The sequence below is a fragment of the Epinephelus lanceolatus genome, chromosome 2, assembly GCF_041903045.1.
Source record: "Epinephelus lanceolatus isolate andai-2023 chromosome 2, ASM4190304v1, whole genome shotgun sequence".
In the NCBI taxonomy this organism is placed as follows: Eukaryota; Metazoa; Chordata; class Actinopteri; order Perciformes; family Serranidae; genus Epinephelus; species Epinephelus lanceolatus.
This window is the reverse complement of record NC_135735.1, coordinates 21,522,179-21,535,799: the sequence shown is the minus strand read 5'-3', so window position 1 is coordinate 21,535,799 and position 13,621 is coordinate 21,522,179.

Sequence of the window (13,621 nt, the reverse complement as noted above, 5' to 3'; positions counted from 1 at the left end):
CACAAGGTTCACTGACAAAACAACTGTCTCATACTAAACACTTTTTCCAAACAAATAAAACATGCTAACGGTACTAGCACAAGCCATTTTAACTTGTAAGGTTAAACATTAACCAAGCAGCTAGTGATCTTGTCCCCTTCTCATATAAAACCAGGGACAACAGCAACATTTCTCAAAGGTAATGTTACAAAATTCAATTTAATTTTATATACTTTATTAATCCCCGACGGGAAATTCAATTTTTCACTCTGTTTGTCAATTACACACAGGTCCGAACACACACATGCACAAACTGGACCTAAACATGCACTAAGTGGAGAGATGTCAGAGTGGGCTGCCCATGACAGGCGCTCCGAGCAGTTGAGGGGTTCGGTGCCTTGCTCAGGGGCACCTCGGCAGTGCCCAGGAGGTGAACTGGCACCTCTCCAGCTACCAGTCCACGCTCCATATTTTGGTCCAGACGGGGACTTGAACAGTCGACCCTCCGGTTCCCAACCCAAGTCCCTATGGACTGTGCTACTGCCGCCCCAAATTTGGCTCCATTACAACTCACAAGGTTCACCGACAAAACAGCTGTCTCATACTAAACACTTTTTCCAAACAAATATAACATGCTAACGTTATTAGCACAAGCCTATGGCATTTTACATTGTCTAAATTAGCCTAGCAGCCTGCAATCTTTTCTTCTTCTCCTCATATAAAACCAGGAACAATAGCAACATTTAACAAATGTAACGGTACATGATTCAGCTCCATTACAACTCACAAGGTTCACTGACAAAACAACTTTCTTACACTAAACACGTTTTCCCAACAAATGCAACATGCTAATGTTAATAGCCAAAGCCTATGGCATTTTACGTTATATAGGCTACATTTGCCTAGCAGCTAGCCATCTTCTCCTCTTCTCATAGGAAGCCAGGGACAACAGCAACATTTCACAAAGGTAACGTCACAAAATTCGGTTCCATTACGACTCACAAGGTTCACTGACAAAACAATGGTTTTATACTTAAAATGTTTTCCAAACAAATACAACAGGCTAACGTTATTAGCACAAGCCTATGGCATTTAACATTGTATAGCCTAAATTAGCCTAGCGGCCGTCGATCTTTTCCCCTTCTCATATAAAGCCAGGGACAACAGCAATATTTAACAAAGGTAATGGTACATGACTTGGCTCCATTACAACTCACAAGGTTCACTGACAAAACAGCTGTCATACTAAACATGTTTTCCAAACAAATATAGCATGCTAACGTTATTAGCACAAGCCTATGGCATTTTTGTTAGCCTAGCAGCTAGCGAAGATTTCCTCTGCTCATATGAACCCAGGATAAATCATGCACAAGACTTAAAATGCTATGTTTGTGGGGGTTTTATTGTCTTCACAATTTATTGTTTCTTATCTGTGAAATAAAAATGTATAAACACTTTGTTTCCACTGAGGGAAATAGTTCAAGCTTACAAAAAATAGACAGGAGGTCTGTGTCGCTGTGACATGTAGTTACATTTCTGGGGAAGTGCATGTCAGGCCGCGGCATAAGCTACAGCGTAGGCTTCATGACGATGCAGATCCTGCGCCATAGCTACGGCATCGATTCAATGCAGAAGTATAAATTCTGCCATACTTGGCACACGGAAGAAATTTCAGTTCTGCAACCTCACTGCTAGAGGCCACTAAATCCTACACACTGCACATTTAAGACAGTTCATAAGTTAATTTCCAGTCATACTCCATACTTCACTGACTCACCTTTACTACCATTTTTTTTGTTCTTATAATTACTTTCAGGTAGCCTGCATACTGGACAACAGCAGTGGACTCAGATGGGGCCCTAGATGACAATGTTGACGGTAGGCATGCATCATCAATAGTAGTTTGCCGCACCTTTTGTTCTACATGTATCCTATAAAAGCTTTTTACCAGCTGAAAAAACGTAGTGAGGAGAAGCCGTTTTGAGTATTTTGCCAAGTGTGAACCGTCAATGCAATACTGTCTGCACCATGTAAGATGCAGTCACAAAACTTTACAAATGTGTAGTTTAGGTCAAAATAAAGGCCAGATTCAAAGATGGATGTGGTCTGAGCAAGGGTGCCAGAGGTGGGGGGTTGTGAAGCAGGGATGAGGCCATTGCCACTCCACTTAACGCCCATGGTCCACATTCGTTTTCAGTTGGGCATTGCTGTATCATCACTGAAGTGATAAATTTAAATTAAATTTTACTTTGCATATAGTATAGTTTACTTTGTATACTGAGCAAAATATAATTTCAGATGAATAAACTGCTACAGACCTTCTTCAGTGCAGACATTTTAACATGCCATGGTAGGAATAACATAGGTGTGAATCTTAAAGGCATGCCACACTGCATTACTGGGTCACTTGACTAAAAGAGAGCCATGCCAGGGTTATTAGTAACACCTGTTCCCACTGTGACAAACAGAAATGTATGTTGTGCAAAAAGCCAATTTCACACTCGGAATCACTCAAGGATTGGATATCATATCTGTGGTTGATCTCTCCTAAATTCACAGTTTTAACTAAAGTGTAGGCATACAGTGTTGTAAAAGTAATATATGACTGTCCACTATGTCTTACACACATCAAAACATAAGGTTAACCATCTGAGCAGTTTGGGTTTCAGTACCATCAAAGCACCTATTGATGCAAAACCTTTTTATGTCAATGAACCCTGAAAATGAATCCGTGTTAGACGTGTTGAAACACCTCTTTTAGTAAGATTTAACATATTTAATATGATATACGTTACTATTTCAAAGTTGAATCTTTGGCTCGGAGCAATGTTGCTAATGTATAACTACAAAACACCATATGTAAAGCTAGGGTGGCACAGTGGTTAGTATTGTTGCCTCACAGCAAAAGGGCTGGGAGAGACCCTCTGTGTGGAGTTTGCATGTTCTCCCCCCGTCAGCCTGGGTTTTCTCCAGGTACTCCAGCTTCCTCTCACAGTCCAAAGACATGCAGGTTAATTGGTGACTCTCAGTTGTCCGTAGGTGTGAATGTGAGCGTGAATGTTTGTCTGTCTCTGTGTGTCAGCCCTGTGATAGTCTGGCGAGCTGTCCAGGGTGTACGCCGCCTCTCGCCCAGTGACAGCAAGGACAGGCTTCAGCCCCCTTGCGACCCCCAGCAGGATAAGCGGTAATGGAAAATTAATGAAATAAAGCTATACGTAAGGCACAAAACCATTAGGTGAAACAAAAAACACAAGTATCCATAACACATAAGTAAAAATTGTGAAAAAGTAGTGAGGCGTAGTGTCAATGTCTGTCCGTCCTGGAAGAGGGATCCCTCCTCAGTTGCTCTTCCTGAGGTTTCTACCATTTTTCTCACCGTTAAAGGGTTTTTTTGGGGGGAGTTTTCCTTTTCCGCTGTGAGGGTCCAAGGGACAGAGGGATGTCGTATGCTATTTGTGATATTGGGCTTTATAAATAAAATTGATTGAACTGATTGAATGTTGTCCTCAAGGGCCCATTAGAGCACACTGCTGTTGTTAGATATGGCCTTTGGACAGAATTACACATTGTATGTGTTATTGTAGGTCGTTTATGGAAACGTAAAGATGGTGGAAAATGAAACCTATGAGCAAAGGGCTCATCCTCTTTGTACTAACTTGCAGAAATTTAAAAAAAAAGTTGAAGTTCTGCTTCAGCACAGTTTTTATTCAGAAGCTGCTCTCATGTTGTCTTTGAGGTCATTGTTTCATGTATAGGCACTAATTAATAAATAGACCTTGGAATAAGCTTCAAGTGTGATGTTTACATGCTTTAATTAAGAGTGTTGCAGCTTTGAACAGAATGTGTTGCAGTGATTAGCTGTATTATTGCTTTGTTTGATACCAAGTAGTTCTGAGACAAACAGTAAACAGGTAGAAAACCCACCATCATCGCAGCCATGTTCTCCCTGGTATAAATAGAAACCCTTTCAGCTGAGATGGATAATATGGGGTTTATTACAGCCCTTATCAATAAACTCAACAAGCTACAGAGATATCTGGAAATAATGGAAACTACGCAGGGGTGTAGCAAAGAAATTACAGACCCTGTGTTTGTCATTAATTCTGCTATCACCAGTCAAATACACTTCAGTTTTTGTCGGGGGAGGATGGTTTGATGTAGCCTGCTTTGAGATTTTATTAATGATGGGAAGTAAGTGATGACATTTGCTCAAATATTGAACTTAAAGGTCCTCTATTATGCACATTTTCAGGTCAGGTTTCAGGTTGTACAGTATTTTGGGTTTCTACACGAACATGTTTACATGCTTTAATGTTCAAAAACATATTAGTTATCTTGTACTGTCTGCCTGAATATACCTGTAATCACCCTCTGTCTGAAACGCTCCATTTCAGTGCCTGTCTCTTTAAGCTCCCCCTCCCGAAAAGGCCAGTAGGCTCTGATTGGTCAGTGTTTAGGGGTCTTCTACATCTGCATCTCTTCACCCTCATTCCAGCCAGGGGAAATCACTGTAATGGCACTGTAGTGGCAGGTCAATTTGTATAGACCATGTTACTGGAATTGCATCGCTAGACAACAGTGTGGGGCTATGTTTACTTCCTGTCAGCTGACGTCGTTCACATACACTGCAAAACATTCCAATAGGAAATTCAAAGGGGTCCATTTAAATCTTTTATGTTTCAAGTTTCGAACAGTCTTTATTGTGACATTACAACTTCACGCAAGTCCTGATTGCTCGTTTAAAGACAATATCTGAATACAGACTGTGAGCCTTTCTTGTGAATTGAGCATTTTGACGCTTTCACAGTATTTATATAGCGCTTATACCTGCTGTATGTTGAAAAGACACAAAAATCTGACTTTTACCAAATGTGACCTTTCAGTATAATTATGAGGTGTGAGTGTTTTACTTGAATATTTTCAGTTTATGGTGCTTTTTACTTCTACTCTACCATATTTCAGAGGGAAATATTTTGCTTTTTGCTCAACTACATGTATTTCTTTTTTCGTTTTTATTAGATTTATAGATAGCTGTAGCTTGGTTACTGGTTCTTTTGCAGGTTAAGATTTTACAATAAAAACATATGATACACTAAAAGATTAAACCAGTGGTTCACAACTGTTTGTGTTTTGACTAGGGATGCATGATATTGGATTTTTTGCTGATATCCGATATGTATGTATGTATGTAACAACTCATTTGAGCAATTACTGACACTGTTATTGATATATCTACTTTTTTCCATACCTAATTTTAGTGACCACAAGTCTCTTTTGTAGTGGAATTATTATTAAAATATTCATGCATACTATTAACATGATTGCCCGACAGCAGATGGAGACATGAAATAAAATACTTTTCAATGTGTGTAATATTAATGCATTGTGCAAATTATGAAAAAGTATGTTGGCTGACTCTGATAGTTCATTTTAAAGCCGATATCGGCCGATAGCAATGATGTGCCAATATTTTTGTGCACCCGTAGTTGTGACCTCTTACGAAAACAAATGTAGTTGTTATTCTTGGTCCTGTTAAACCATTGTGGTGGCTGAGTAAAAATATGTCTGACTCGACATATTCAACAAATCCAGTGTCCACAGGAAAAAAATCTAAAAATGAATCAGTATTCATTATTTTTAAAAAGAAGAAAGTAGCAGTGTCTAATTGGGTCTCCTGCATGATGAAGATGCATACGAACAGTCCCACCAAGGAGACATTTACCCTCTGGCCTTTTTCAGATGGTTTTATTCTCAAAGATGAGAGATTTTCCAAAAAAAATGAATATGGATTCATGTAGCAGAGCACTGTTTTTTCTTCCTACCTGCCCCACCAATCATCGTACAACCCTTTAGTTTTATCATGTGGCCCTTTTGAGGGGCATGGACCCCCGGTTGGGAGCCACTAAGCTAAATCTACCAAACTGTATATAAAGAAGTTAAGCAGCTACAACAACAAAAGGCAGCTTATACATTGATGCATCAGTATTAATCTTACAATATCTATTAATATATTTATATGTATATACTATATGTATATATATTAATGCAATTGTTGTGCAGAATGATTACAAATCACTTAAAGCACTTGTGTACTTTTGCTTAAGTCTGATATGAATGCTTTTACTTCCAGTGGAGTAGTTCCTTAGGTTCACCCATACCCTCACCTCACCTCTAGAGCACCCTACTGTACCCAAGGTCCAACTGCACATTAAGTTCACTTAATAAACTGCCTGACCAGCAGGTGGTGCATGTGACAAAAGTTTGCTGCATAAATTATTGTGTGACATTGGCCCTGACAACAGCCAAGAACAAACAATTCATTATATCGTCACAACAGTTGTATTCTGTCTGCTTTTTAATCTTGTTTTGCACTTGTAGCTAAACACACAGATACTGCAGCAGTACCTCCTGAGCTGAAGTGGGACTTCTTTCCCCTCCTTTTCATTTTGAATTAACTGTGAAAGCCCTGTTTATGTTCTTTGTCACAACCTCAGATATTTAAAGGGAGTTGCAGAATATTAGTCTACATTTGCAGGTACGCTTGCCACCATAGTGATGAATAACATAAAATGGCTTAAATGTACAAACGTATAATAATGAACACTCTAAACTCCGTTCAACAACACTTTGTTGGAGTCAAACAGAGGACATGTTCTATAGGGATGTTGTTTTTAACATTTGGGTCTAACCAATCTTTAAGTTCTCAGAATTTAAAAATAGATTGGCTAACTGCGGCTCTGACAGGCGGACTTTACAGAGTGAGATGTGAAGATAACAAAAAAAACATGATTAATGTCCGCACTGAGTCATCCTTGTCTGACTTGAGCAATACATAAAGAAAGAGGAACTTGCTTGTTTGGTGGGATATGAAGCCCGAAAGCCTTATATGGATGTAGATGGGTAAATGTGTGTGTTTGTTTGTGTGTTGTTTGTGAATGAAGATTTTCAAAAATGCAAATGTTATAAATGCGATTGAGACATCATATTAGATCTATTATTGCAGAATTGTACTCTGGTGCGTTGTGTAGCAAAGCTGCTTTCCGTTGTGAATGGTTTTGTGTGTGCGTGTGTGTGTGCATGTGTCCATGTGCCTTGTGATTCACCCTTGTCTAATAATACCCACAGCCTTGTCTGATAGTTGACTCTTGTGGAGTCCAGAGAAAATGAGGAATCAGGAATAAGAAGTGAGAGGGCTGGATGTCCCCTTGCATGCATGTCAAGCGACCGTTCCATGTCATTGTGAAACACATAATGGCCACTGAAACCTCTGGTGAATATCAGCCAGGAAGCATGGGCCCTCTCTGTGGACTGTCCACCCACAGAACTGAAATATTCAGCATTATGTTCACTTGTTTTGGAGGATTTCATAAGAATTGTACGTGAAGCAGAGTGCATTTTGTTGGAAGCCCACTTGTGGATCCAGCTTTAGGCAGATACAACCCTGTGGGTGCTTGCGGGATTGTTTATCAAGCTCGCTGATGACGTCGTGCCTGTTGACAGCTCTGATCATGTGGTGCGAAATTACATTGCATGTCAAAGTGACATTTTTTTTGTCTGCTGGTAATTTGTAGCTCACACTATAAATGAGGCCTGCACGGGTGTCAGTATATAATAAATCACCTGACATGTATGTCTGTCTTTTAATAGTAGATTAAATTTGCATTTATTTCTGCACTGGAATTCATTGTTAGCTGGCAAAGGTTCATATACAGCAGACCTCCTTACATAATATGTAAGACGATATTTATGTAGCTCACTTCTCAAATTCCTTTCAGTGCACAAAGCAAACAACTTACAGCAGACACAAGTAATTATTGTAAAAGATTTGCTTATTTGTTTCAGTGTCAGTGTCTTTAGAAACATAAATTTAGCTTAAAAGCTGTGTTTGCATTTTGTAACTGTGCACCTCCTGCAGATTGAATGTGTTTTCTTTTGGGTATAAGCTAACTTGGACACAAAACACCACAGTGTAGCAGAGGCTGTTCTGTTTTTCAAATGAGCTCCTCTCATTCATTCAGTGAGATCAAACGAAAATGAATGAGCTGATTTGAAAGCTTGTTATTTATTCTAGCTTTGTAAATCAAAGGAGTGCCGCAGCTGCTGTGACACCTCTGGTCAGAAAATTATGAAATTAAAATCTGTCAGTCGCACACAGATGCATGCCTCTTTTTAAAAACAAAGTACTGTAAATATAATAATAATAATAATATTATAATTTCTTTGTAACATTTAATCACTCTGTTTATCTAAAAATATAGTTGCTACATTACAGCATGTGTCTTCTATTAAAATTAATGAGACAAAGGGGAAGTGTCTGCTTTTCTTTTTGCTAATGGCAAAAACAAGATCATGTTGCCTTTGAATTCAAAGTGTGGCAAGACTTCTGTTTAACTAAACTTACATGAATTTGTATTACTTTGAACTGAACATTTTAAGCACTCAGCATTTTTGGAAACATGCAACAGCTTATTTACTTATTACTGAAAAGAAAAAAAATCCAGATGGACATGCAGTGTTGACACAAAGTTGGCACTTTTATTGGATCATCATGTGTGTGGGAATTAATGTACAGCAAATTCGAAAATGAAAATTGGTGCAGCATTTAAGGCCACAGGCTTTAAACTTAAGATGTGACCGACTCATCAGCATCGTCAGGCGCTCGCACTAGATTCACAACCTTAAAAACTTGTTTTGTAGGAAGAGTTTATCACCTTCTTGTTTTAATAAGGAAGAAGAAGAAGAAGAAGAAGAAGAAGAAGAAGAAGAAGGAGAAGAAGAAGAAGGAGAAGAAGAAGCCCGATGGTACCAACCTAAATTGGTAGAATTAAGGAAGTTTTTAGTTCCCCTGCTAATTCAGAGATATATAGAAAGCCTGCATTTTTCAACCACCTTTGGCAATTTGCTTCCAGTAGTCTAACAACTCCTCTGTGGACACCTTTACAGCTCAGTACTGGATGTAGTGCAGAGGGCGACGGTAAGACCGAAGCAGTTATGTGCTCCGAGTGAGACTGTGGGCGTTTCCTGACTTTCCTTATACGAGCATGCGGATAAGAGATGGTGTTTTAGTATTACTTTGTGTGTTGTAGTCATACAGTGTTGAGTTTGTGAGCTGATAAAGCTGTTTAAAAGTACTTTACTGTCAGTATTTACTTATATTTTGTTAAACCCAGAATTGTGTTTTTGGTTTGTTTGCTTAACTTGAATTTTTGTAAGAATTCATACAAAATTTGAACCAGTTTATAACATGTATAGATAGATAGATAGATAGATAGATAGATAGATAGACTGATTGATTGATTTTTGCTGATTTAAATTCAGTCTTTACATTTTTATGTCTTTAATGTTTGACCTGACTGCCGGAAATTTAAATGCTTTAGATACTTACTTAAAATGCACAAATCAACAAGAAATGTAGTTTGTTTTATTTGTTTAGGGGTGGTTATGTATTCATGATTTATTTTTATACAAGCCTATTAAATTTAAACTCTATACTGTCTGGGATAAGTGAATGTTATTTGCTATATCTTGTGTTAACAAAGTCATCATCTGCATTCATCCAGTATAAAGAACAGTACAGCCAGCTGCCTGGGTTTTTTTGTTTTGCCTTTTTTGGACAAACTTTTTTTTTTTTTTTTCAACTGAATTACTCAACCAGCTCAGAAGAAATGGTGAGCGAAGACGATTACGAAATTTGAATACTGCCACAGGAGTTACAGAGTGTGGACATCAACCTGCAGTCATTCTGGTCAAACTGATGTTCTGCAGAGGAGGAGTGCAACACTTCCTGTTGCGACGTAGCCTGTATCCTGTTTTCCACAGTCAGTGGTCATGCGTGTCATTCCCCTCTGCGAGACTATGTTGGCACAATCTCGTGACCCTGCGCTGTGAATCTTATGAGACTGAATCGAGGGAAATGCCACATGCCTGAGAAAAAAACTCTGAATGTCAGCAAAAAAAAAATATGTATAACAGCACAATAGATGCATCCAGGACTTTTGAGAAATGACTGTGGCTTTGGTGCTGAGAGTTGATGGGGAAGACAACAGTTAACATGCTTTATTGTAATCCCTGAAGGGTTAAACTGTAGCACTGCTTCCCTCAGAATATTAGTAGCCTGTTAAAATAACTGCATACAAAGATAGTGATGAGAACTTTGACACCTCCACACAGCACTCAAGGGCCCAAACTGTGTGACCGTGCATTAAGAGGTGCCAGTGTAACCGTTTGCGTGCTTGTGAGGCCTCAGCCATCAAAGATATGTATCGTGTGACTGCATTCAGACGGAAAACTGTGAAAAGCTCAGTTACACCCATGTGGTGGGGCCAAACCAAAAAGCAGCACTCGGTCGGAGCAATTGCAAGTCACAAGTATGTAATTTCACAGTGTGTCACTTACACCTCAAAACAAATATAACAGTTCTGGCAACTTAATTTTTTACGTCTCATTGGACATGTTGTTTTTTATAGAGGGTGTATAGTCACTTCAGTCACTGCTGGTGGACACAATAACATGAACCTGCTCAGTGTAAAGCAATGCGTTAGCCCTTTAATATTTTTTAGGCTATAGTTAGTGGGTTGATTCTGTTCAAACTCCTACCAGCATCCCCCAAAGCTCACTTACACATAATATCTTGTTTGGACATGACTAAGAAAAAGTCACAGATGAAACCATAATATGCTGTTTTTGCATGTTATTTGGTGAGCTTTACAGGTGCTGGTAGGTAGGTGAATTTTGTTACCTTTAAACAGAGCTAGGCTAGCCGTTCCCCCCATGTCCAGTCTTTGTGCTAAGCTAATTCTCTGCCAGCTTCATGTTGACCATGCAGTTGACTGTTGGCAGCAAAGGGAATAAGTGCATTTCCAAAAATGTCAAAGCAGTCTTTAAAGTAGCAATATCATGTGTAAAAACATGCAATTATAAGTAAAAGTCCAGCTTTGAAAATGTTATTGAAAGCTACAGAACTTTTATGAAAATAACTTTCTGTCGTTTTTTCTAAACCTGTCACTTTATTCTGACATAAGTATATAAGACAGATAATCTTAAAATAATAATAACAATAATGATGTCCCTCCTCCTACTGCTTCAGATGGCATTTGCGAGAATCTACTGCGACACACCCGAAACAGCCAATCAAAGCTGAGGAGTCTCTAACATAACTGTCAGGTCATGTCAATATCTCTGGGAACTTTGGTCAAGCTGTCAAACCAAGCACTGCTGATCAAATATTTATTTATGAGTTACTGCACTCCCTGTGTGTCCCCTCAAATGTTTTCAGAAACATATTTTAGTGTACTGTTTAGTTGTAAAATGAAAAAGTTAGTCTAACTGGTGGGTGATGCTTGATACTTCAGATCGACTGTCTCCATCATGATGGCCAGGTCACAAATGTTCTTAGATTAAAGCTAAATGGTACACTGAAATATGTTTCTGGAAATATTTGAGGTGAAAAGTAGACAATGCAGTAACAGAATCTTGACTGCAGTTTAGGAGCAATGATTGATATGATTGACAGCTGCGTTAGAGACTCCTCAGCTCTGACTGGTTGTGTTCATTCACATGTGGCAAAGCCATTAGAAGTGCTACAAAGCAACAGAGTAGGCAGAGGAGTATGCTTTTTTCCACAATTTATCCATTATATTATTTATTGCTGCATGAATATAGTGACAATTTCAGCAAATACGCTAAAATGTTTTTCTTTTTTTTTTTTATAGAAATTACCATCTAGAGCTTTTAATTGAGATTATGTAACTTTTCAAATAAGAAATAACAAATAAAATGTTGAATTTATAAGGAATAAAATTTGTACTATTGTGGATAGTCAAAGTGGAGCAAGTATTTTATAGATTGCTTGGTAGTTTAATCTATAACAATGCATCATATTTTCCATGCATGGCTTAGTCTTGTATGGTTTCTGTAAAAGTCCGTAAAGAAACCTGTAACTATGGCTGATGACTAAATGTAGTGGATTAAGAAGTCTAAATATTTTCTTTTGGATTGTTGTGGAGTGGAAATATACTGAGGGATCACATGGAAATATCCAGATGAACTGCAAGTACCTCAAACTTGTACCTAAGTACAGTCTAGTACTTGAGCAAATGCACTAAGTTACTTTCATTATTTGTGGGGGTTTTCTGTTATTTTGCTGTGGGCGGGTGTGGGTGCAGAAATAACAGAGCTGAAATGACAGATTTAACTAAATTTGGACATTGTAAGAGTTGTGTGTTTTGCAGGGCTGTTGCATTGGATTTTGCTATATTTAGCAAGTGTGCATGTTACTGTGTCCACCGCTGTATCATGGGTACATATAGGTGATATGGCTGGATCCTTGTTTCCACGATTGAAGGAGTCAGTAATAAGGCCCATGCCACAGATCTGTCACAAAATCTATATGAAGATTTTAACGCTCAGTTTTTGTTGACACAGTCAGAGAGATGTTAATTTAACCATATGTTTGTTCCAGAGGCCATAGTTATTATTGAAAGTGTTGTACTGCGTTGTATAACGGACCTGTGTTTCTCATATCCTCCCTCAACATTAGAAACACCTCTCAGTATAAAGTAGTACAGTTTAACACCAAACTACAACTTCAATAACAAACACACAGTGAAATTAATACCTTTTCTGACATTGTGAATCAAAACTGAATAGTGTTGTCTTTGTAAAGTTAAAATCCATGGCAGAGCTGTTGTATTGGATTACATTAGATTTTACAGGAGGACCTAATAAAGTGGCCACACAGTGTATGTTGGCAATGCTGGTCAATGTAACTGAGAACAATAGTAATGAAATGGTCACTGTAAAATTATATGCACAAGACCAATGGAAAATTTTCAAAAAACACTGCACAGCATGTGATCTAACAGGGTTTATGGTCTTGATGATGTTGCAATGTGTGAAAGTGAAAAAAGCTTAACTCAACGCACTCTGGGCTTAAAATGAATCTGTAACATTTCTTTAACTATTTGTTTGTAAGAAATACTCAAGCAGGTGGTCAATATGTTTGTGACAGCACTATAATAAATACATAAAGCCTAAATTGTTATCTGCCTTTGTCTCTTTACTGTAGTTTTTTAAATATGTCTCACACAATAATATCAACTATGTCACCATTTTCAGTTGTTTATTATGACAAGTGTATACACAGCTATGTTTATACTGGACACTGACATTAGAGTGTGTCTTTGTCTTCTTGTAAGATCCAGTACTTTTCTACAGAGGTTGACACACTGTAGTTTTAACTACAGCTGATGTGGATTCAGTGTTGAGTTAAAGGACATGTAGGAGTCCAAGGTTAGTATTGTAGGAGCAAGGGCAGCACAGAGAGTTGGTACCAAGGCTGAAAAACAGCGCATTAAACCATTAGGCCATCATGTCACAGACTTACAAGAAGAAAAATGCACGAACAATGCAACCAACCGGTAAAGAGGTCTGGATAATCCTGACCATATGACACGTAAATGGATTCATTTAAAGGCAGCCTTCAAGGAACTGAATCTGAAAGCCAAGGTCCTACTTCCTCATTTAATAATATGTCACTGTATGTTTTGTATTCTGCATGTACTTCATCTCTCAGGCCACAAGGACAAACAAACTAAGACTGTAAAGCTTTTTAAAAAAACAGACTTCTTGTCTTCTGAAAAGT